This window comes from Myotis myotis, unplaced genomic scaffold (assembly GCF_014108235.1).
Source record: "Myotis myotis isolate mMyoMyo1 unplaced genomic scaffold, mMyoMyo1.p scaffold_m19_p_3, whole genome shotgun sequence".
In the NCBI taxonomy this organism is placed as follows: Eukaryota; Metazoa; Chordata; class Mammalia; order Chiroptera; family Vespertilionidae; genus Myotis; species Myotis myotis.
Genome location: NW_023416335.1, coordinates 17,262,392 through 17,287,743, shown reverse-complemented (window position 1 = coordinate 17,287,743; position 25,352 = coordinate 17,262,392). Strand labels below are relative to the sequence as shown.

Here is a 25,352-nt window from a genome sequence, read left to right as displayed (position 1 = left end):
TAATATTCACCCATTTTGAATCATGAGTAGAAATTAGTCTTAATTATGGTTTTTAATATCTTCATGTAATAAGGTTGATATTTACTTATCAAACTTCACAGTGATGCATCCACAGTTAGGTGCATGGATTAAATGAAGCCAAAGTTCTAAGTCCTGACACTCGAAGGGCATTTAGTATCAGAATGTCTCCCCACATCACTGGGAACACACAGGCAATATTCAGTCTCAACTCAAAGCATCCTAATGTACATAATGTGTATCAGGACCAAAAAAAAAAACACCACTATGTCCAGCCAATGAAGATTCCATTTACTCTTAGAAAAAAAAAAAGGCCACCTTTAGATAAAATGCTTTTCTTGTCTACCGATCATTCTTTGTGATTTTTAATCCTTGTCTTCCTTATCCTTATTTTGATATCTGCATATGGTATTCAGATGACTGTTTACTTTTATCTAACCTGTTGTGTATTACTTTCCCATTTTCTTTTGCCTTTCTTTTGCATTTCCTTCACAAGCTCACATTTTGTTTTGACTTTTAACACAGCTTCTCCTCTAACTCTGCTTGATTTTTACTCTACCTGGTAGAAACACTGATTAATCAGCCTCTGAATCACTCAAGACGTTTCCTGCCTCTTACTCTCCCATTTTAAAATTAGGCCTGGTTTGGGGCCATCTCGCTGTTCTCAGCATGGCTTTGGGGGTAACAGCAAGGACAGCTGAAATGACTTGTACTTTGCAGATAGATCTGGCCCAAATCCCACCTTCTACTAGTTTTGTGTCCTTGAGTAAGTCATTTAACCACCCAGGTGCTCAATTTTCTCATTTAGAAAACAGGGGCAATGGCTCTCTTACCGAATATTGGTAGAGATTATAAATAATCTCGGTAAAGAAACTGGCACAAAACTGGCACTCAAAGAATAATAGCAGGTATAATACTGGGCAAGTAGATTATTTCATTAATCAAATAAAAGCTTGATAATGAAAATTTGGGGATTTCAAAGATGCATGTTCTTTTGAGTTATTAGTATGGATAATTAAAAATGGTTCATTTTTTTGTATTTTTATTGAAACGAAAAGTTCTTTTCAAAATGCATTTCAAGGTATCCTTCACGGGTCTACAAGCCAAACAAAAGGCACCGGGAAGAGTAAGGAGAGAGGTGATCTTAATCTTCCCTTATCAGCGATATTTTATCATCGTTATCAGGATGAGGGAATGTCATTGGCAACATTTGGTCTGTAAAATTCAACATGTCTATACATCACATAACATAATTTAACATAATATTATATTTGAATGCCAAAAACTGCTTACTTAGGTGCTGTGTGTTAATATTTTCATTCATGGCAATTGCTTTTTAAAAAATATTAGGAGGAAGTTTGCCTTCAGTGTTAAAGGTTTTGTGCTTAAGACTTTCAACTGCTGACAGGATTGCATGGGATGAAAAATTGGGCAGGGTATCCTTGCTGCCCCAGGTGACAGTGCAGAAGGGACCACCTGTCCTGTGCTGTCACCACTCACGTCCCTGCAGAGGAACTCAGAGCCTCAAGTGGCCCCCAGCGGTCTGAATCCCTGACAGGTTCTACCGATTACCCCTCACCCATGCTGCACAGCAAACACTGTATCAGGCTCTTTCAGAACAAATCCTGAGGCTTTTGCTAAAAATAACAAAACCAACATCCCCCCCAAAGCAGACACTCCATATAAGTTGTAAGCTAACAATAAAGGTTAGCAGTGATACAAGCAAGAGACAGATGCACCATACCTCTTCCTTGGACTTTCTGATCTTGTGTTATCATATAGGCAAGATAAATAAACGTGTGCTAATACTAGAAATAATTCCTATTTTTTTTTTAGTCTTTTAGAAATATTTCCCCTTGAAATGATTATCCTTTTAATGCTATTCTGCAGCTCCAAGTTATGACACATTCATCTGAACAGTTCATAGATCATTAGTTGAAACTAGCAGTGGGCTATCCGATAGTAAAATAATTCCTGAAGACAATGAAGTAGCAACTAACTCATAAGGTCACAGACTATCGTACTTGGCCCTTTAATCGGTTAATAGCAGTGAGAACAAAAATGATCATGGAATTGTAAAGCATCAGAGAACTCCCAGATGATGCAAAGGGTGAACTGACTGGAGACAGCTGTTCTGAACCAACAGACTAACACAGGGGTACGTTGTAATTGTCAGAAGAGCCTGGATGGGGATGGTGATATGTACTCCCTTCACATTTTTGCCATTTTATTTTATTTTTTTAATTCTCCTTAGTTGAACTAAGTGGACACTCAGTCCTAAGCAGATCTATTAATTTTGCAGTGATATTTTTTCTCTTTGACTTACACACGCTGTATTGCGAAGTCAGACCATTTGGTAATTCTGCCAGAAATTAATGAAACAGACAAAGCAGCCCCTTAAACCAAGCTGTGGCAGCCCCATTCTTCCTGGGAGCTTTCGGAGGAATTTATTAGAGGTGAAGCTAACGGTTTTGCAGATAGAATGTATCTCAATATATAAAAGAAGACCCTCATAGCTGTCCCTAGAAGGAAGTGAAGTAGATCTCTCTTATTCAGTCCTTAATAAACCCTGCTTCCCCCGCTGTGTGAGTAGCTTGTCCTAATTTGGGAGTCTGCCATCTTCTAGTAAGTGTTAAGTCAGCGGTTCTCAACCTGTGTGTCGTGACCCCTTTGGGGGTCGAATGACCCTTACACAGGGGTTGCCTAAGACCATCGGAAAACACATATATAATTACATATTGTTTTTGTGATTAGTCACTATGCTTTAATTATGTTTAATTTGTAACCATGAAATTGGGGGTCACCACAACATGAGGAACTGTATTAAAGGGTTGCGGCATTAGGAAGGTTGAGAACCACTGTGTTAAGTGACCAGCAATTAGGAGCAGTGCAAAATAAAACTTCACTCCTTTTATGTTTGCCATGAACACACTTTCCTTAGATGTTTGCAACTACATTATAAGGAAGAAAGTATAAATAATGGTAAAGCAGTAACTTGTTACCAGAGAATGCACTTTGGGGTATTTCACTCTTGACCTGGTCTCTCTTGGCAATTTAGATCAGGACTAAGATTTTGGAGACCAAGATCACCATTTCCAGACTCTCCAAATCCCATACCCCACATACTGACGGACTCCCTCCCTTCCTTCCTCCCTCCCTCTCTCCCCTTCCCTTCTTGCTTCCTTTCTTCCTCCTCTCTCCTTACCTTCTTTCCACTATTCTTTAATAATTGCCTATTATGTGCAAGGCATAATGATAACAACAAGAGTTACTGAGGTTAAAAATTGTAAGACTGAACAATTCTCCCTAAAAGGAGACCTTTATAGACAAAATGTAGTGAACTAAACACTGGAGTTAGTTAAGGCCCTATTTCACCAGTTAGTGTTTGTGTGACTCCTGTCCAGCTAACCTGCCTCAGGCATCTCGGTGTAAAACTGAGATATCTCGGGGTGGCTGCGAAGTGTGAGAAAAGTCTTCAGCTGCAATGCTGCACACAAATATATCTTACTGTTCCTGTTACTAATGGTTGAATAGGGATCAAAGAGAAGCTAAAACATTTCTGCACAGGCTCTGAAATTCTGTATAATCAAGCATCAAGTGTTGTTTTTTAGTGAATTATTATTCTGTGAAATATGAAGAGAGATGGTCTAATTTGGAAGGGTAACCACTGCATGATTGTAAGCAGAAAGTATCAGTAATCTACTCAATTTAAACTTTATCACAACTGCTTGTCACTAAAACTGCCTATAAAAATAAATGGAAGAACAATTCATGTTCAAAGAAAAGGAAAACCTAACATCTTAAATGTGCAATTATTTTCAACTTTCAAAATCCACATAATTCTTTAATATTTCTGACTGAACTTGCCAGTTATAGGAATTAAGTTCACTCACAATATTGTGTCATTTCAACAGTTTAAAACCTATAAAACTGTTTAAAAAATACTGTGACATCCATAGTATAACTTAACATTGGGGAAATTATCTTTGACTGCATACTTTTAAAAATATATAGACTATTGTAACTGTATGACTAACCTGGTGATAAAAGCAGTTATTAAAAGCCTGCCTTTTAAAAATATCCTATATAATAAAAGCCTATTATGCTAAGTGTCTGGTGGTCCAGTCGGCCATTCAACCAATCAAAGCATAATATGCTACGGCTATGCTAAGGCCGCTCAACCGCTCCCTTTGACGTGCACTGACCACCAGGGGGCAGAGCTCTGACTGGTAGGTTAGTATACTGCTGTGACTGTGCGAGACAGGCTGACAAGCCCTGGAGCCCTCCTTCAGTCCCTCCCCAGCTGGCCAACCTCCCGTGTCCCTCCCCGGCCCATTCGTGCACTGGTGGGGTACCTTGGCCTGGCCTGTGCCCTCTCGAAATTTGGGACCCCTTGGGGGATGTCGGAGAGCCCGTTTCAGCCTGATCACACAGGCCAGGCCCCCACCAGACCTCTCTCTCTCTATATATATATATGGACTAAAAATTAGGAATTAATTAAATATTCTCTGTTCTATTGCTAAATATCTTCCCACAAAATTACACAATATTTCCCGTAGAAGGCTAGGCTTTTGCTGCTCAAGGCAGGCTAAAAAAATAATGCTAGAAAGGAAGGCTTACTCTCTTGCTTGTTTTAAGTGGTGTTTTCCTTATCAGTGAAGTAGACAGCAGCAACAGACCAGGGCCATTACACAAATGCAAATTGCTGATAAGAAGTCACTCTATTCTTCTTTGACAATTAGCAGGAATTAGCATGATTGTACAGTGTTTAACCCGAGGAGCAATCACTAGATCCTGTCCTCCCTAAGAGAATGTCTTTTATGAGCAGTTTTTAGGACAATTCTTTTTTTTTTTTTTTTTTAAATATATTTTATTGATTTTTTACAGAGAGGAAGGGAGAGAGATAGTTAGAAACATCGATGAGAGAGAAACATCGATCAGCTGCCTCCTGCACATCTCCCACTGGGGATGTGCCCGCAACCCAGGTACATGCCCTTGACCGGAATCGAGCCTGGGACCTTTCAGTCCGCAGGCCGACGCTCTATCCACTGAACCAAACCGGTTTCGGCATTTTAGGACAATTTTTAATGATCTACTTGCAGGACATTAAACGAGCTCCGTATTTTCTCAATGAAATATACAAAGTTAACATTTTTTATGTTCCAATATACAACTGTCACTCACTGCAACATTTCAGGTTGTTGCTTTTAAAACCTTACCTGTGAGATCTTCATTGGCTATAGATTTAGAAATCTGCCTGCTTTCTCACTCTTTGATCTCCCAGTTTAAAAAATCTGAAATTATGATCCTTGCTCGGAATACAGCTCCTCTGCAATTCCATGCTGGACGCTTTAGAGCTCCCACTGGCCAAAAAGTGCTTCTGTGGCTCCTGCGAGTGAAGCTCTGGAGCAGAAGCCGAGCGGAAATGCTGTGCCACCTAATGCAGCTTCTGCAGGTGCCACGGGAGACACACTGGTTTTCCAAAGGGAAAGTCCAGAGCCAGAAGCAGAACTACTCAAGCTCTGTCATTCGGGGTGGGCATCTTTTTTTCCTGAGTAGTAATTCAACCCTATGCTGAAAGGTACTTGAAAAGGAAAAAGAAAAAAAATGACAGGGGGAGATAACAGAAACCTGTGCTCACTTGGAGTTTCCCAGAGTCAACATTGTGATTTAAAGTAGTTATTGCCCGGCCTGTGTGGTTCAGTGGTTCAGTATTGACCTATGAACCAGGAGGTCACAGTTCAAGGTTCAATTCTTGGTCAGGACTCATGCTTGGGTTCTGGGCTCGATCCCCAGTAGGGGGCATGCATGAGGCAGCCGATCAATGATTCTCTCTCATCATTGATTTTTCTCTTTCCCTCTCCCTTCCTCTCTCTGAAATCAATGAAAAACATACTTTAAAAAAACCAAAAACCACAAACTATCTCCTCGGTGTCTCCTCTACTGAACTCTGCTAAAGAAACAAAAAGGAAAGCCAGGGATGGGTCATGATGAGATCACAAAGGGAACCAGAACTTTCTAAAGTAGAATTAGGACATCACACTTTATGGAACTAAGGTGGAAGTACTTAGAGGTTTGTAGACTACCTACAAGGTGAGTGTTGTCCAAAGAATAAGTTGACACTAAGGCCAGTGAAGATTAAGTGGTTTAAACAATGAATTTGGGCTTTGGAATCATTTAAACACACATAAGAATGGGGGACCAGAAAGAACCTTAACATATTTTATAGTTTAGCCCATATTTAAAAAGAGGATACAAATTGTCTCAAAAGAATAATTCTGTGGTCTTTAATAAAATACCTGTAGCTAAGATTTCACAAAAGTACACAGGAAAGGCTGCTTAAGGTCACACAGGAGAATCAGGCAATGCTGGTTTTCTATTTTATTAAATGATTTTGGGGCTGAAGCCGGTTAATAAGATTGCCTTTCGGTCTCTCTCTCACAAGCAATCTGGGCACACCCTAACATTATTTCTTCCTTCTTCAGCAGAATGAAAAGGGACCTTTGGGTATTTCTCCTCATAAAACGAAATTATAATTTTTGTTATAACACTGATCTCATTTGTAGCTAAACAGAAAGCAGAGTCTTAGGTTCCCAGCAGTCGTTGAACAAATGATATGGTACCATTAGATAGTATTATCTTTAGAAAAAGAAAATTGTCAAGAAGGGTTATTTTTCCGACATACAAGTTGTTATTCATTTTCTTTCTTTTTTCCTGTCCTGACAGTGCATTTCACTCCTGACCCAGTGTAATCAGTGTGGTCTGCTGCTTCTGAGAGCAACATCTCAGTGGCATAAATGCCTTGTAGGATGTCATGATGTTACAGCTTTTCTGAAAAAGAGGGAGAGTCTCTTCCCACAGTGGATCACTGATGGGATAAAGTTACAAGAAAGTTACATTTTGTTCCTTACAAAGGAAATAATCTAAAAAGCCAAACTCCAGAACTGCAGTCCTGCGATACATTTTCTACTAATCACTGACAGTTTTATGAGTCTAAAATTTCCATAGCTGGGAGTCAACAAAGTTTCAAGCTATCCCTTGAATCTTTTTCCATCAATACCTATTCTAAAAGATTAAAATCCACTTAGCCTGCAAAGCAGATATTAGCAGTCCATGTGACAGGCTTAATTTGATATACAGGGTATCTCAAAAAATGTATATATATATATATATATACATATATATATACACTTTAATAGCTAATGGCTCAATTTTGAAAATAAAATGTATTTTAATAAACACTGCTTTTATAATTATTCAACGTGTGTGTGCACATTTTTTGGGACACCCTATATGTATAGATCTCCTCAGGTTACAAGTAGAAGGCACACATTCTTCACTGTACTCTGCGTTTCCTACCAGTATCAATTTTGTTGGGAGAAGGTTGGGTCGATATAGAAAATGTTCATCTGTCACTTTCCAAATCAGTCAAATGTTTTGAGGACCCAACAAAGCAAAGAGGGCTGATCAAAGATTCAGTCATTTGGTGAACTCAAATTTAGAAATGGAAGTAGATGAAAGGTAAAAAATATAGAAACTCTAAGGCAAATTCTTTCAAAAAAATTTGTAAAATTGTGCCATAGCCAAAAATAACAGCCATATGGTCATTTCAATAGATGTAGAATTAACATTTGATGAGGTTAAGAATCTGTTTCTATAAAACCATCTGTCAAATATTCTTATCCGTAAAATCAAACCTGAATTTAATCAAACATTCAGATACAACTACTAATTTACAGGAAGTGTACAGGTCAGAAGAACATATTAAAAGACACCTTAAAATGCAATTGGCAAACCCAGGCTATACTATTATTCAACATTGCTCTAACCAATGCAATAAGGTAGGAATAAAATATTGTGGTAAAACTGTAGGAAATGAGAAGATAAAATAATCATAATTTGAAGATGATATGACTGGATACTAGTATTCACTAGCAAGAAAACCCAATGAAATAAAGGGATTATATTCACAATTACAAAAGGAAATGTAAATCAATTAGGCCTGTCAGGTGTGAATCTAACAATAAATATACAGAATAGGTAATATATTAAAAAGTGGAACTAGGTCTGTGCTTGGGGGAGGAGAAGGCATTCCATTAAGAGGAAAAGGAAATGAATTTGTGGAGATAGAAAAATGAATGTTCTGTTCAGTGAAAGGCAGCAATTGAGTCTGACTAGGATATGGATTATAAATACAAAGGTGAAGTTAATGAAGCTATACAATAATAATGCATCCATATCAGAGAAGTCCTTGATAACCTGGTTGGAATGAATATTTACCATGAAGAAAGTTAGGTGTTTGAGTAGGTCCATAATTAATGGATTTAAAGATCTATTCTCTAACCTTTGAAAGGGGAGGAAATGGAGATGAAGAGACTAGTAAAGAAGCTATTACAAGGGTCTAGGTAAGAGAGAAAGATTGCTCAAACTAGCACACTCATAATGGGAAAGAAGTAGGGGCCCGTGTAAGAAATAATGTATTTATATACATTCAAATTAGGTAGGAGCTAAATGCTGGAGCTCATTTGTATTTCATACCTTGTATCTCACCTCTTTCTAAGGCATTCAAACTGCTTAACGCAGATTTTCTCATTACTCTCTATGCAGTCTAGGAAACACCCATGGTGGACAAACACCCATGGTGGACTGAGGCCCATTCTCAATATTCAATACTCCATTGTATAGTGAAGTGAAAATGTCTACGTTACAGCCAAGTCACATGATGGTTTTCTCAGGTGACTATACCACTTGCCTGTTGGTATAAAGGACCCCACTGCGAATAGATAGTGCCAAAGTTACACAGATGATCAAGGCAGGGATGTCCCCTAAAAGTCCTGCGAGCACCTTCATGACAGAAAATGATTTCAGATAATTAATCTAAACATTCAATATTTTGCATAAAGAGGCCTCCATAAACGTGTAGGAAAATGGGGTCTAGACAATCCAGATACAATCTCCCCGGTGTCCCAGGTTTGAGCAGGTCTCTTTGATCAGTGGCTCTCAAACACAGGGGCTTGAATATTATTTCTTAGACTGTCACCTCTGTGACTCTAAAACACCAGACTGCCCTTTGCTACATACCATTAGCTGAATTACTGCAATTCTAGCTTTGTGTGATGGTCTTGAACATAAATAGCCAGATTCTGTTTCCATAAGCACAACATTTTCCCCACTGAGGTGAAAGGTTACTGCATATAAAGGAATGAAGCAGTAAAAGCATGTTCAAACATATGAATCTTGCTCTGCAACACTTGGCTAATTTCAGTCCTCACATTTTCCCAGAATTCCCAGGAGTTCCTTTTTTCCCAGGTTCGTGATCAGAATAGCAAAACGCCTCTCCTTGTAACGTGATGTGTTATTAAATGTGTATCTGCAGTTTTTAGGTTCCCAGCACAAATTCTAGTAACCAAGTAACACAAGGAAATCTAACTTTTTTCAATACAGTTATTGTCATTTACACATAACCAATCTGAGCAGGAATAAAACAAGGTTTTGGAGAAACACATAATTTTAAATGCTTCATCTCAAGAAAATGTTGCCCTGCCCCCAAAGGACTAAGCTGGACTCACAATATTTAGTTCATAACAGGTTTTGTTTCTCTAAAGAGCATATACTTTTTAGAGATGAAGGCAGTGTGGGAGGTAATACTATAAGCAAATCCATTGCCTTTACAGGCAATGGGCCAAAATGATAAATTAGCCTCGACTACATTATGCATAAAGCTTTCCTTAAGCCTTTGTTTTTAGTTGTTGTTGTTTTGAATTTCTGGGCCTCTATATTCCTACCTAACAGGCACCTGTTTTTCTACTGTTGGCATTAAAACGTACTGTTCAATGGAAACAGACAGGTGCACACTTTGAACTCTTTTTCTAAAATACATAATATTTTTTAAAAACTGGAGCCATGTGCTCAGCGTCTTACTCTCATCATCTGGCCTGTCTGTTTCATGTCTATACATCATTCGGTTGTTGGAAGAACTCAATAGAAACCATTCTGCTTATACTTAAAACTGAAAAAGGCCATGTTGAATCACATCATTAAAAAAAGGTAGAGGCCAGGGTCTTGCCTGGCTGTTTCCCTGCACTGCCAGAAGCAGGGAATGTGAAGAAGATCCACACATAAGCTCTTAGTTATAATTTATTAGTTTCTTTCCTGGTGGCAATATATCTATCTGTGTATATGGACTAATAAAACACTTCCATCTCCTGGAGCTATCATAATTCAGCATGGCTGAGGTCTTCCCCTTTTAAATCATAAACCATTTTGTAGACACTGCAAGTATGTGTTTAGTACAGATCTTGGCTCTTTCCATCCATCACTGAGGTGCTTCTTACCCAAAGGCTAATGAAGAAAACAAGGTAAAGCGGGAAAGCATGGCTGTTCAGCACACCAGCTGAAAGGGAACCATGGCTCTGCAAAGCCACCTAAAAATCAAAGCACCAAATCCTAGGCACGTTGCCTAATTAATTCCTCATATTCCCATAAAGGGGTCAAGTGTCTTCAGTTAAGATTTGTCATTTATTCTTAAGCTTTCAAGACATCAAATACTTTGCAGCACATAATGTTACGTCTAGTAAAAAAATTGCACTGGTGTTCTGCTCAACTAGGCATTGCCAACACCTACTGAGAATTTTCCAGTTCAGAACTGCAGAATCTATAAGTTCTTTGGTTTATCTTATATGCATAGCCCATGGACACGGGCAACAGGGTATAGTGAAGGCCTGGGGGGTGTGGGTTGGGGCTGGGAGGAGAGGGGAAAAGGAGGAGAAAATGAGAGATATCTGTAGTACTATCAACAATAAAAATATTAAAACAATTTTTTTAAAAAGAGAAACTGCAGAATCCAGTGCCCACCACAATGGGGAGACATGCAGTTAGTTAGCTCCTGAAGCGAGGGAGAGTTTGCAGATGACAGGCAAGTTCTTGTTCTGTTTCTAGGCAGAACACAAGGTCTTCCTTGGCAAGAGTTCTTGTTAATAAGAAGAAACCAGACCTCTGACCCTCGTCTTTGAAAACGTCTGGTTTATTCATGGCTTTCCCCTTAAGAAATTCTTACTTCTGAAGAATTGGGAAATATAGGACACTTTCGTTGATAGACTCAGAGATTTTTCTTGGTTACATACCTTTTGGAGTGTTGGACACAGTCACAGGGATGTAACTGTCTTTTCATAGCCACCAGTCGCAGGTGGAGGCACTTTCTGTTAAGAATCCCCTAAGCTTACATTTTAATGCCCAATGTTATAAACTAGAAACTCTAATGCCAGTATTTTTCTCAAAGTCTGAAGAACTCAGGAAAGTGAGGCATTGTTCTATAGAATCCACACAAGTCCCCGGAATTAAATGGTGATAATAAAAAAAGGATCTTAATTACCAGACAGACCAGACAGATGTGGCAAGAGTTCAGCAATCCTTCATTGTCCCTCATGCTGTTCTCCATTAAAAGTTTATCAGAATCTGTTGAATAGCTACATGGATCCCTCACAGCCATTGGACTGTGCATAAAGTTCATGCTTAGGGAGCTAACTCGCACTTGCCAGAACTTTTCATGCACGTGTGTGTGTATGTGTGTGTGTGTGTGCGCGCGCGCGCGCCCAGGTGCATTCATGCATGTGCTAATGCATACATATATGTGTGCCTGTGACTGTGGCTTACCTTACTTGGGAAAATCAAACTGCACTGTGTCACCCATTGATTGAAAGGCTGCTTTAAATTCTTCAGTGTCTTTGTTTTTGTAAAAGAAATGACAGGAACTGAAGGATTCATTGGTAAGTGAGGAAAGTAGGGAATTTTGCCCTTAACTAAATCTCATCATTTCTGTAATCAAAAAGCCCTTTTCCTAGAGCTAGAAAAGTGCCCATGATATCCCAGAGTTTCCCCCCCGCCTCCCCTCCCCCCCCCGGCCACTTTTTTTGTAGACTTTTTGTTTGTTCTAGTCTCATCACTTGATATTAATTCATCATAAAATCAAAGATAATTTTAAGTGGACTGAATATAAGCAAATTCATTAGTTAACAATACTACTAGAATGCATGATTATTTATTTATTTTTAAATTCAATTTTATCCTTTGATAAATTCAATCCTCCAAATACACACTTGGTAATTTTGTCAGTTTTCATTTTTGCTTGTATGTTTGTTTGCTTTGAAGATTTGAAGACCATTTCATCTGTGAATTATTTTAGTTGTAAATGACACATTTTAGTTGTTCAAAGGTGAACAAGTAGAACACATGGGTGAACAGATGGAAATTATAAATGAAAGCAGAGTGTCAAAATATTTCTTCTGGAGTCAGAACGAGAAATTGGCAAACCCATAGCAATATCTCCAGAAAATGCTGGCTGCACATATTTAAAAATAAAAAGAACTTACCCAGAATGTCAGAGAAAAAGTAAACAACAGCAGCAAATAAAGCAGTGTTATGAAGGATGTGTGGGAGAGAAGGAGACAATAGAAAGCATGCTGGCACTGTGAAAACTTAGCTCTTCTGGGGACCTAGCTGTGAATCTGAAGTTCAATTCAATTAGGAAGGTCTGAGATGATTGTGATGTATTTAGACAGTCACATGAGGATTTACAGCTATTGGAAGGACTTCTGATGCTAACGTGAAAGGCGGTTACTTTCCTCTATTTGGTTCTTCCTGTTGAATACACCATATTCTTTGGGCTGAAAAATTTCTATTTATGGGTAAAGTCTAGCTTCAAATCCTAACATGAAGTTGGAGTTTCCCATGCAAAACTATAACAATAGTGACATGGCAACAAAGAAAGTTATAGACATTGAAAAATCCTCATGAAATGCAATCTGGTAATGGACAATGTAATCTACACCCCTGGAATCACAGCCTATAGATGAGAGAGGTAGACTAAGTATATATATATAAAGGTCAAAAGAGAGAGGGTGACTGAGTAGGAAGTGAGGTATATCTTCTGACTTGTGGGACTAGTGCTCCGGGCTAAGGACAACACTGCTGACCATTTTAGCAACCCTGAAAAAGAAGTCATGAATGATACAATTCTAAAGTTAAGAAATATATCTAATTTATTAAAACTTTTGCTCTATTTTACAAGAAACTTGGAAACTAAGCATAGCCCAAAGTCAGAACAAGGTCCCAACTATTATTAGATCACCGGACTTGAGGAGCAGAGGTCCAGACAGATAGAATCAATCCATCATCATTGTAAGCGATTACAAGAACTACCAGGGTGGCGTTCAAGTCTTGACCGTACAGCCCTAAAAATAATCAGGGACATTTTCTAATCAAAATAACAAAGAGACTGTGCCCTCAATGCTCAACTAAAGTTGATGACTTAGTGAGGTAAAAATGATATGTTCTAAATTAGATCAGTAATCATTTTAATGAGGATGACATAGATCTGTACTGATTCCAAATTTAGTGCTTGCTATGTGTAGCATTTCTAATTCCTCAGGCATAATTTAGAATAAGAGATAAGTTTCTTAAATTTTTTTTTCAGAAGTTGAAGAATATGCACAGTTGCTGCCAACTAGCAAGATAATGTCAATTCCCCAACACACTTCTCTCAATCCTTATGTCCAACTCTTTTGTCAAAAAAATAATAACAAAAAGGCCTGCTTATTAATCTGTCGAAGGCTACTAAACTCTTTACAGGCCATTCCCACTAAGTATATCATCCAAAATAAAACTTAATTTTAAAAATAAAAAAAATATATTACAACAATTTAAATCAGACTATCTTCTTTACTTGTGATAGAAACTGCCCATCTCTGCCTCAGAAGTATTAAAGCCAGAGAGACCGTCTTGATTCTTTCACATGCTAGAACTAAGGTCTATAATCTACTGTTTGGCTTGTGGTTTCTACAAAGTGCAGGAGACTGAAGAATCAGAGTCATTATTGGCTCAAAGAGTAAAGTATGAGGAAAAGGGTCACTACTTACTTAGGTGAATTCCTTTGCCCAATATGCATCATACCTTAAAATCTTAAAAATCACTGTCGTCTTTCTGGGAATAAAATAACTCTTCTGTTGCCTTATTGCAGGAGATATAAATCCACCCATTCTTAGTAGTCATATTTCTAGAAACACAACCCACCCTAAAATATATCCCAATGAAGCAAATAGTTAAAGTCCAAAGATGCATGTTAAATATGCTCACAACTACCACTTCCACTGAGCATGCTGTCTACTATGTTCTGGCTTTATGGTGATCTTCAAGGCAGGTCGAGAGGAAAACACAAAAGATATAAGAAGCAGAGAGAAAAGGCATGATGGCAAAGAGGGAAGAGTTCTCTGCATACTATATTTTCTTCTTAAGCACTTCCTCTTTATATAAAAAAAATCTACTGTGTCTTTTTCTTCAACAAGCTTATCTTCTGAAGTAGAAATCGGATTCACCTAAGGCAGTAGGTGTCTGGCATTGATAATGTTTGCAGTAAATTGGAAAGGTATGTCTTTTGCTTTTATTCTTTCTGATCCTTCCCTTTTTTGGAGGGGAAATAAATGCTGAAGAAAACTCAAAAGTTATCTACATGGTAAAGGCAATATAATTCTTAGCAAAGAACAAGAAGACCCATAGTCATTAAGTACAGTGTGCCAGATATTCTAGCTTGTAGTCATCACAACAGTCCTAAGAAATGGGTAACATTTTACCCTTTTCACAGATGAAGAAACTGAGGCTAACAGTGCTGAAATAGCAAGCCTTTGTTCTCAGTACAACAAACAACGTGGAGAGAAACCCGAGGCAGGTTGACTGAAAGGCCGACAATATATCCGCTAACGCATTCTCTCTCGTGATTCTTTCATTCCAGAGCTACACATCTGATATTGGAGTAAAAAATAAACAAACAACAAAAAAATTGAAATTCTTTCCAAAGGCTATTAGAGAAGCCATATTCTTCTACCTTCCAGAAAGGGTCACTTTCGGAATATTTGCCAGTGTTTGTAAACTGTGTGCCAGGGAAATGACTCTTACAATATTACTTTTAGATTATGCTTTCTTAGCAGAGGACAGGAGGCCGATGTTAGTCAAACGAATGCTATTTTGTTCTTAGCTCAGGGAAAATGCTCAGTCCATGTTATCCAGTATTCTATTTTCTGTTTCAGAATAAAATGATTATCATTTCAGTTAGCTTTCCTAAGAACTAGAAAACTAAACCTATCCTGGATAGTTTAGTCTAAATTAGGAAAGTTGTCAGAAATTTGTTGCAGGGTGGTAATGGATGCTATTTAACTTCCATTCAAATCAGTCTCATTTTCTTTTAAAAATTATTTTTAGGAAAATCTTTTAATTGCATGTGTTAGTAATCACAAAAGTTAAAAAAGACCTCATTTTTTTTTAATAAAGCAAAGTAAAAGAAATTATGCATGTGCATATAGATGCATATACAAATAGAAATGCACTGAGTTCTAGACATCTTTGAGGAGTTTGACAGCGGGAACTATTCCAAATGAAATGCTAAATTTAGTTATGATGCCTGCACAATATTTAATATTTGCATAAGATCGCTGATTGACCTCAATGCAATATTAATACCACTAGTTCTTTTCATAACTGATTGTAGTCAGCAAAGAGATAGGGGAAAAGAAAGAAAAATGTGTGTTTATGGGAGATGCACATACATTATATAAAATGAAAAGTTATTTCCAGTGACATGTGAAATGGGGTTCATTTTGTTGACTGGTCATTTTCTTTAAACTCATTTTCACTAACATATAAATCTCCCACAAACAGGTTTTAAAAATGGGTCTTGCCCTAACCGGTTTGGCTCAGTGGATAGAGCGTTGGCTTGCGGACTGAAAGGTTCCAGGTTCGATTCCAGTCAAGGGCATGTACCTTGGTTGCGGGCACATCCCCAGTGGGAGGTGTGTAGGAGGCAGCTGATCGATGTTTCTCTCTGATCGATGTTTCTAACTTTCTATCCCTCTTCCTTCCTCTCTATAAAAAAGCAATAAAATATATTTTTAAAAAATGGGTCTTGTGGTAGCATCCCTAATTGAAAGTTAAATCCTGAAAACCAATTAATTTAAATGAGCAACTCTTACCAAAACAGACTCTTCTAAATCTAAGACAGCTTTCTTTCGGTTAAGTTACATGCACAGATCATCTAATCAGACTTGCTTTACATACTCATCCCTAGAAAAAAACTAGTGCTGCAGACAGAGTGGCAGGTATGATTAAAATGCTTACTAAGAGCAAATGACGACAAAATTAGAATAAGAATTTATAAAATAGAGTTGATTTGCTTAATTTTCAACAACTGCTTCTCTATTCAATAGACTTTTACTAATTTTTTATTCAGTTGACTGTACTAAGTCTTATCTTCACTTGTTTAAAATTTGAAATGTTGCAGTATAAGCCAGTGATTTGTTTAAAATAAGTTAAAGCTATGGAAGAAATCTGAGGATCACAGAATGTTATATTTATCTCTGCAGTCAAATAAGACAACGGAGGCACAGAGCAAAATGGTTATATAGTTTTTTAAACTATTTACGTGCGTGTAAGAGATGTGACTAAAATATTGAACTTCGTGCTTTCAAAAGCACCATTAGCATTTTTAGCTCAGCATCCTTTATTTCCTAAAAATAAGCAGTCAATGTTAAGAAGAAATGTCAAGAAATCAATGAAAAGTAATTAGGAAGAGTGTTTCATGTCCTTGAGAAAAGCTCTGAAGGCAGAAAGGGAAGCTTCGGCACAGAGGCCAGTCAACACTCTTCGGTTGTTTTTTCCAAAATAAAAAGAAAAGGTGATCATTTCAATTACTTTATTAAAAAGTCACCATATAAATGTCAAGTGTCACCCGGGGCCATATTGCAGTTGATGTGGCTGCTTTCCATTACAAAATCCACATGGAAATCTGCCTTGGACAGGCAACTCCTATGTGCAGTATTAGATATACTCATGTGTGATGGGCAACAGAGAAGACAATCTCATTTTAACATGTAGTTGCTTTAACTACTTCTATCATCTCTGAGGAAAGATATTGAGGGAAAGAAAATCATTATTGAGTGATTTTAATGTGCCAGGGAAAAAATATACATGACCTACCTCATAAAGCGCTCACAATAACCTGTAAATTCTGTATTATTTCTCCCACTTATCAGAAAGTAAACAACATTTCAAAGAGATTAAAGAGTCTGCCAGGGTCCTGCAGATGAAAAGTTTCAGTTGAGATTCAAACTCTGATTACAAAGTCCCTGTGCCTTCCAAGAGCCCACTGAAGAATTTTAAATGGTGGTTCTTATTATTTTCGAGGGCCATACACTTCTTTCAGAATCGGGGGAATGCTGCAGCTTTTTGTTTACATGTGCAAATAAAAACCATCTACAATTTTGAGATTTTATGGATCTCCTCGCCTCTGAAGCCAACTCATAGTTATTCCATGGATCTCCAGTTAACAATTCTTCATGTGGGGTCAAACTCTGAAAGACCTTTGACTTCTAGAATTCAGAATCCTTAATTCATGATTCTCTGAGACATAAGAGAAAAAGCTACTCCCCTCTATTCATTATTTTTACTTGCATTATTTCAGAGGCCTTTCTCAATAATAGGTGTCAACTATATTAGAGGCAAATGTAAAATCATTTAAGAACATTTCCAAAATTATTGCAGATTATGATAACATAAAATAATATAAATTAGGAAATGAAAGCTTATTTAGGAGGTTTTTTTATGTAAGTAAAATTTAACCTTTGGGAGTTTATGTAACTATGGTTTACCAATCAGCTATGATAATGAAAGAATATTTTATTTAAAAGGGCCCCCATAGCTTAAAAATCCCCACAAATTCTTTGACCTTACAACTTAAGAAGCTACTCGGGATAGGGCAGGAAAGAAGAGGGTCTGTAGCTACTTAATAGTCTTAGACATTCTTATTTTAAAGCTTGGACTAGCATTATTCAAGATACAGTGGGGCCTTGACTTACGAGTTTAATTCGTTCCGTGATGGAGCTCGTAACTCAAATTACTCGTATGTCAAATCAAAAAGTGAATGAGTGAGACACGTGATGCTGAGCTGATGTTGTGGCGTTCACTGTAACGTTCGCTGCGCCAACTAGCGGTGGGGTATCTGAAGCTGGCTCGTAACCTGAATTTTAGCTCGCAATTCAAAGCGAAAAATCGTCCGAGAGACAGCTCGTATCTCGAAAAATTCGTTAGTCAGGACACTCGTAAGTCAAGGCCCCACTGTAGAATCTCAATTTTCTGAGAGAGAGCTGTGGTATCAACCTAATGTCACTAAAAATTACATTCCTCCTAAAAGACACAAAACACAAATAGCATGAACCTTTTAGACATATGTTTATTTATGTGTTTTTGTTTTGAAGTACATAGCTTCAAAACACCAGGAAGTTGTATTTAAACCATTTTATAATATAATTTTAATTTAAAAAGTCAAAGGGGAAATATTGTAACACTTAATATGGAAATTCATTCATATAATTCTAAATATTGTTGGCTATGAAATATAAACAAGTGCAACTGCCTGAACAGTTAAGGTACCACTTTATTTCACATTCAATTTCATTGACACAATCTCTGGCTAATTTTTTCCTTCTGAATTGCTCTGAACAATTTTGAGGAAGTGCTTTCCTATAGTGACATTTGCTCCTCCTGTCCCCTCTCTCAAGAGTATGATGAAAGATTAGAGAGTCCAGCTCTCAAGTCTGTATAATTTCTTATCCTAGACCATTATTATTACTGATTTTAGGTAATATTTTGTTGCTACTACTATTAGTCAATATAAATATGATAGTACATGTTTATTTCATAGAAATGTAATTGCAATTGTGCTATATCTAATCACTGGTTATGAATTATTCTAATTAAGTGAATTGAAAGTACCATTTATCAAGTAATGAGTGAGCATTACATCCAAGCACAACATACACTTTACTTTAAAATGTATTTTATATGGATTGATTTTTATTTCAGAACATTCTGATAATATTGGAATAAAAATGGATTTTATAATAGTTTGTAAACTAAATAATTGAAATATTAATTTTTATAATAACTCATTAGTATTTATCTACAAAGAAACAAATTCATTTCTAAAGCTTTCTTTCTGTTGATTTCTTATTCTACAGAATTAATTTTGATTATGAGCTTTAATAACCAACTGAATTTTAATTATAGATTTGAAACTCGTATTTGATAAAATATTATTTGAGAAAACTTAAAATTCTAAAAGGAAACCTCCAATCCTTTTTTAGGACTTCAATATCCAGGTCTTAAGGACTACTACGAAGGGATTCTTTGAATCTTTTTGAGGGCCTGCACCATTTATCATAATTAAAGACTGACATCCCTAAGTGAAAATGTTGGTCAAATTTTCCTTAAAGTAAATGATTGTTATTTTATTTTATTTATTTACTTGTTAATCCTCACCCGAGGATATTTTTCTATTGATTTTTAGGGAGAGCGGAAGAGAGAGGGAAAGACAGAGAGAAACATCAATGTGAGAGAAACGCATGGATTGGTTGCCTCCTGCACAAGCCCTGACCAGGGCCCAGGCCTGGCAGAAGCCAGCAACCGAGGTACCAGGTGCTCTTGACCGGAATTGAACCCAGGACTATCTGGTCTTCAGGCTGATGCTCCATCCACTGAGCCAAACAGGTTAGGGCAATTATTGTTATTTCATAATTCTGCAGTCTTAGGAAATGATAGCATACCCACACTTACACTTATACAAACTCATGCACTTCTTAAAGTTCTTAATTTTCAAGTTCAGCTTTTAAAATAACCTAAGTGCCCACTATACACAGAAGCCTTTTCCTATCTGACTTGCTGGGTGGCATATAGCATAGTGTCTCAGATAAATTAAGAAAGCTATCTTTCTTTTTAACTTGTTTCTCTACTCGGATATGTATAAGTCTCATTTATCTAGTAGTGGAAAGATAAATGAGAGAAGATATAAAATATTCAAATATGTCTATGCCTACATATGTATGATTTATTTGTAAATACAAATAACATTAAAATATCCTGGTACATTTCTCATCCAAGGTGTGCTTCTCCCCGAGAGTCACAGACCTTTGGTTTTACTACCTTACTATTAGCTCAGGCCCATTAGAGACAGATTTAGTATTTATGAAACTGCTATATGAATTTAAACTTTGTTTTGAATGAATTTTATCAGTCCAGTTTATCTCATTTGCTAGTTCATCTCTGCAAGCAAATTCCTCTTTACTTGACTCATATCCTTTACATTCGTGGGTGTCTACTTTGTCCCTGTGGCTTAACATCAGGCCAATCTCTCCCCATCCTGTCCACTATCCACCCCTCCATGTTTGGGTTCCTGACAGAATCCCATTCTTTCTTTTCTTTCCCCTGATTTATAGCCCAGGCCTACACCTTTTATCTTTAGTGATAAACTTGATATTCCCGGCTTGGACCATTCTCTACTGCTTATCATTTCCCCTGGCCGTCTGGCTCCCTCCACTCCTGACCACTTGTAAAACCATCTGTCTGACTCAGCCACAGATCCTGGAAAAGGAAAATCCTAGATGCTTCCCTTGTGTTTGGCTCCAGACTCCTTGCCTTGTGGGTTTCAAGAAGGAATGAGACTCCTTCTGCCATTTACTAACCAAGAGTCTCTTTCTTAAAGGTTAAAAGACACTCTATCAGGGCTCAGTTTCCTAGGAATACAGTTCCCTCTCCAGCGCCGGATTCACTAGCTGTCACGCCCCACTTGAAAACAAGACTGTTAGATTTAGCAAAAAAAGCAAAACAAAACAAAACAAAAAAACACCACAGGACAACCAACTGAATTTGAATTTCCTATAAATAGTAAATATTTTTTAGTGTAAGTATGTCCATGCAATATTAGAGATATTCATAAACTAACAAATTATCTATTGTTTATCAGTAATTCAAATTTAACTGGGTGTCCTGTAACTTATCAGGCAACGTTAACAGTATACAGCATGTTTAGTGTTTCCTTTGTGAAGAGGGTGTATAATACCTCTCCCTCTCTCTCTCTCTCTCTCTCTCTCTCTCTCTCTCTCTCTCTCTCTCTCTCTCTCACACACACACACACACACACACACACACACACAGTCATAAAAACAAACCACGAAAATGTATTTTTTTCATTCCTGAAACTGGATTTATAAAAAAAGATGAGAACTACACTACTATATTGCTGCTGTACCTCAGGGATTTCTACTCCATTTCTGCTGTGATTGAACCAAGGAGAATGGGGGGAAGCTTTCAAATCAAAACTCACTTCAAGCTAACAAAATATACCCCCACACATATACACTCATACTCTTGCCTCTTTTTTTGTTTTGATGGTCTCAGGGTTCAAGTCCAAGGCAATAATAACTTAGGAGTCAATAATGCTGTCAATGAAAAGACTTGCTTTCGGGCTGTAAGCAGTGCAGGGCCAGCTAATGAACAAATTCTAGAATCAGGTGTTCATCAGCATCCCAAGTCTGTCAGTCTTACTAGGCTGTGGAGGTAAAAGCACATCTGGAGTCCCCAAATTAGACTGAATTTGCAATAGAACTGCTCTACCTCAGCACGAGCACTGCAGAGGAGAGGGAACTCCGGAGCGCTCGGGGTTAAAGAGAAGAGTGCAGAGACCATTTTTCAAGCTATGCGCTTCTAATGCTGCTAGCAGGTTCCCTGCTGTGGAGGCCCAGAAAAAGCGGTTGGGAGAGTTTGGTCATCATATCTGCATTTCCCTTAGCTACCATGCATGCCAGGCTCCGTCATATAAAACAGCCTTCAAAAAGAGGCTCAAATATTACCATGTAAAGAGTGTAGATGAAATTGGGGCTTGTTGCAGAAGAGTCTGGAGAAATGGTATTGGTTTTCAAACATATCAAAGCTGAACATATGAAACATTTATATACAGGATAGGGTAAAAGTAGGATTACAGTTGTGAGTATGGGAAACACAGAGTTTATTCTTGTATTATTATTTATTAAATATCATATTATATTCCAATGAACAACTATAAATCTACTTTTGCCCCACTCTGTATTTAAGGGGTAGAAACTGGGTCAAATTAATGGAAGCTACAGGAACACAAATTTTCGGCTGAAAATATAAATAAATTTGTAGAGCTAAACAAAGATAAAATGGGTAAACTTTGGCAAGTTGGGCATTTCTTTGTAACTAAAGGAAGCATAGACTAACAATTTTTCTTCTGTGGGACTCATGGCAATAAGGGTCCGGATTAGACCTCAAACAATTCCAGATTTCTTCCAAATTTGAGGTTCTCTGGTTTTTAAGGAGAAGATTAAGTGATTTATTAGTGATGCTGGTGGTTTGGGTTAAACTCAACAATTTTCATATTTAAACAAGACCTGACATTATTTTTACAGACCACAAACATGCTACATCTTAACCTTCAAGCATCTGATTCTAATGCATCAATTTATAACTGGTGCACATTGGGGGCAAGAATAGAGAGCAGATAGAGGAGATCCCTCTCAAAGTGGAAAAATACACAATGTCCCTCACATATTTCCTACTTTGGTAAAAGTCTAAATCACAAATTTTGCCATGGTAGCAGTTTTTGTCAAATACAGCAGAAGCCAATTTGAAAATGTGGTCACTAGTCACTTGCTGATCGCTGTTCCGAAAAGCTGTAATTCATTCAATATATTTAAGAATTTGGCTATGTAAAAATATTTTATGTGTTTAGAATTTTAAAATATATTTACCCATAGAAATAACTCTACATTTTAACAAGTCAAGCAAATATTTCCAATGGATATAAAACGCATATCCCAAATGATCACAAATCTAGAATGACAGGCATTAATTGCATCTCTGTCCCCACAGGTTACTAATTTCATTGATGAGACTTCCTACAGCTTATATTGGCCATCAGCAGATGAATGGGGGTGGGGTGACTAAATGCGCCAAGACCAATAAAATCTGCCTGTAAGTGATAAATATGAGCTTCTTTGTTCGATGACTTGAAGAACACTATATTTTAGTGATGTTTCCAAGCAATAGTAATTAAACATGTTCCATTAATTTCATGATGGTAATAGCAAATAAAGCATGAAATAATCAAATTTAGTGTACAGAAGTGCAGGCGATATTCATGCATTTTTCTCAAATTATAAACTGGTTTGAGCTTTCAGAAATCAGATCTTGTCTTTCAACATAGATTTTGAACTACCCCTTTTGTTTGTTTTACTTGTTTTGTTGTCACAACATAATATCTGTAAGTAGCTATTTCTAACTTTGTGTGTCATGCAGATTAATCTTCCAGTCTATTATACAAAAGTTCATGGTGTCCTCTGCAAAGCCACTGATACAATTTAGTAAATTTTATATATAAGCCTGATAGTATCACTGCTCCTCAAATGAAAACATCTTAGATTATAAATAAAACCTTGAAAGAAAGAAATGATCACTTGAAGATTCACCTCTAAATTCATTTAATCCAGCTCAATAAATCACTGTTAAACATTCACTAATTTGTCACACTTTTTATTTGATATGTCCTCTTCCCCAGTTTCACTACCTCCCCAGAGAGTAATGAGAAATGGAGAAAAGGGAAAGAAAAATAAAAAAAGAGAAAAACATTCTTTTTAGAGCACCTTGCATATATCATTATTCTGCTTAGATGCCTGATGGGCAACTGGCAATTTATTAAATTAACTCATTTCCTGTGAATCGTTCTTTGTCATTAAAGGGCCACCGCTCTGTCCTGTATGGAGCCATTAGTTTATAAGTGCTTGTTCAGCACAGCCCATTTTTGCTGATGGTATCTGAAATTACCATGTGCCAAGGGGTCAGAGAGACAGCAGAGTGAAGACCATCCTCATTTCCCTAGAGAAGATGTTGCCTTTTCAAAGACTGAATGTGTTGTAACACTATCTCAATGAAAACAATAGGTATTTAGCTAGTAGTTGTCTAAAAAGTCCCCAAATTAAAAAAACTAAAGCATAAACCTTCAGTTGCATAAATACTTTTATTTCAGATACTTGGCAAGTTTTCATCTGTTAATTCCAAATTTTAAAAATAGCTTGGTTTATTACTATTTTAAAAAAATAAGCTATACCCTGTTTCTATGTAAAAATATAACAGATTTTCATATCTATATTATATATCCTATGAGTAGACTGACCAGAAGAAAATTTTCTTTACCTATCAATTTATCAAAAAAGACAATTTTATCAATGAATTTTATTTATGAATTGTATTAAAACATGAATTAGAACGGCCTCTTACTTAAAACAGTCCCTATCAATTCCCAAAATCCCCAAAGAAATTATTTTAGAAGAAAAACATATAGATGTTAAAAAGAAAGTAATACAATACAATGATTTCTATATGTCATAAAACATTTAAAATGCTTATGCAATAGGATAAATTTTTCTTTGTTATTCCAAGTAATATTCTGATTCAAAGATATGCAACTGATGAAACATTCAGTTTTCTTTAGCCCCACGCTGCCCCCCATTCTTTATTTTTTTGAGATTGGTATTAGATGTGCAATGAAGAATGCTCAACCAAGGAGTACACTTTGCATGTACCTTCATGAGCAGCACATATTTTATGACCTATTGTTATTGTCATGGGGAGATTAATTTTATTTGGTCCTATTGATTTTCTGTCTTCCAATTTGATAACATAGATCTCACTAGAAAAGTCTAGGCATCACAACAATTTGTGTCACTTTGAATGTAAGAAAGTTATAGTAATAAAATTGGCATGATAGCCCAGGTGAAATATTTGTGAAAACAATAAGTATTTTAAAAATCATCAAGAAGACAGTTCTACAATATCATGAGACAAAAAAAGATCAAAGCATTTCTCAGATCAATTGGAAAACTGAAGAGTTGAAAGGGTGTTTGAAAACTAATAGTGTTTATGAGATTATTAGCTCCACTACAGGATAACTGAGAAGAGAAAATTTGAAGACTCCAAAGGAGTCAGTGCAAAACCCTCCTCCTCCTGCCCTGAGCAATATTGTTTGTGCTCAGGCTCCAATTGGCTCAAAGTCCTGTAGGGTTTAGGGCCAGACAGTAAGATCAGGAGGTGGGGAATGCCTCGAGTCCTCTCTGAACCCTCTCCCATCCATTAACCAAGAAAAACAGCATTACTTAGGAAATCCAAGTATAAAAATCTTTCTGCAAACAAATAAAATATATAATTAAATGTTACCCCATAAAATCATTGATTCTATTAAGATACAAACTCAAATTTGTACTTTTAGGTACATTTTGTAATTTTTAAACTCGCTTGCATTTTGTTGAAATATTCACCAATAGGAAAGAATAAAAATACAAAAATAAGACTATAAGTCATTAAAATAGTCTAAGCAATCTTTCAATTCACTCCTGTTTTTGATTCTTTCCTTCTTCAAGTTCTAAGAGCTCACTAATAATTTT

The 25,352-nt window shown here is 36.8% G+C and overlaps 1 protein-coding gene across 9 annotated transcripts in view; it reads right to left on the bottom strand.

The window, feature by feature from the left end:
* The window catches only part of NRG1 (neuregulin 1), a 998,992-nt gene that overhangs the window by 41,314 nt on the left and 932,326 nt on the right, over positions 1–25,352 (bottom strand). The gene's annotated exons all lie outside the window — the stretch shown is intronic.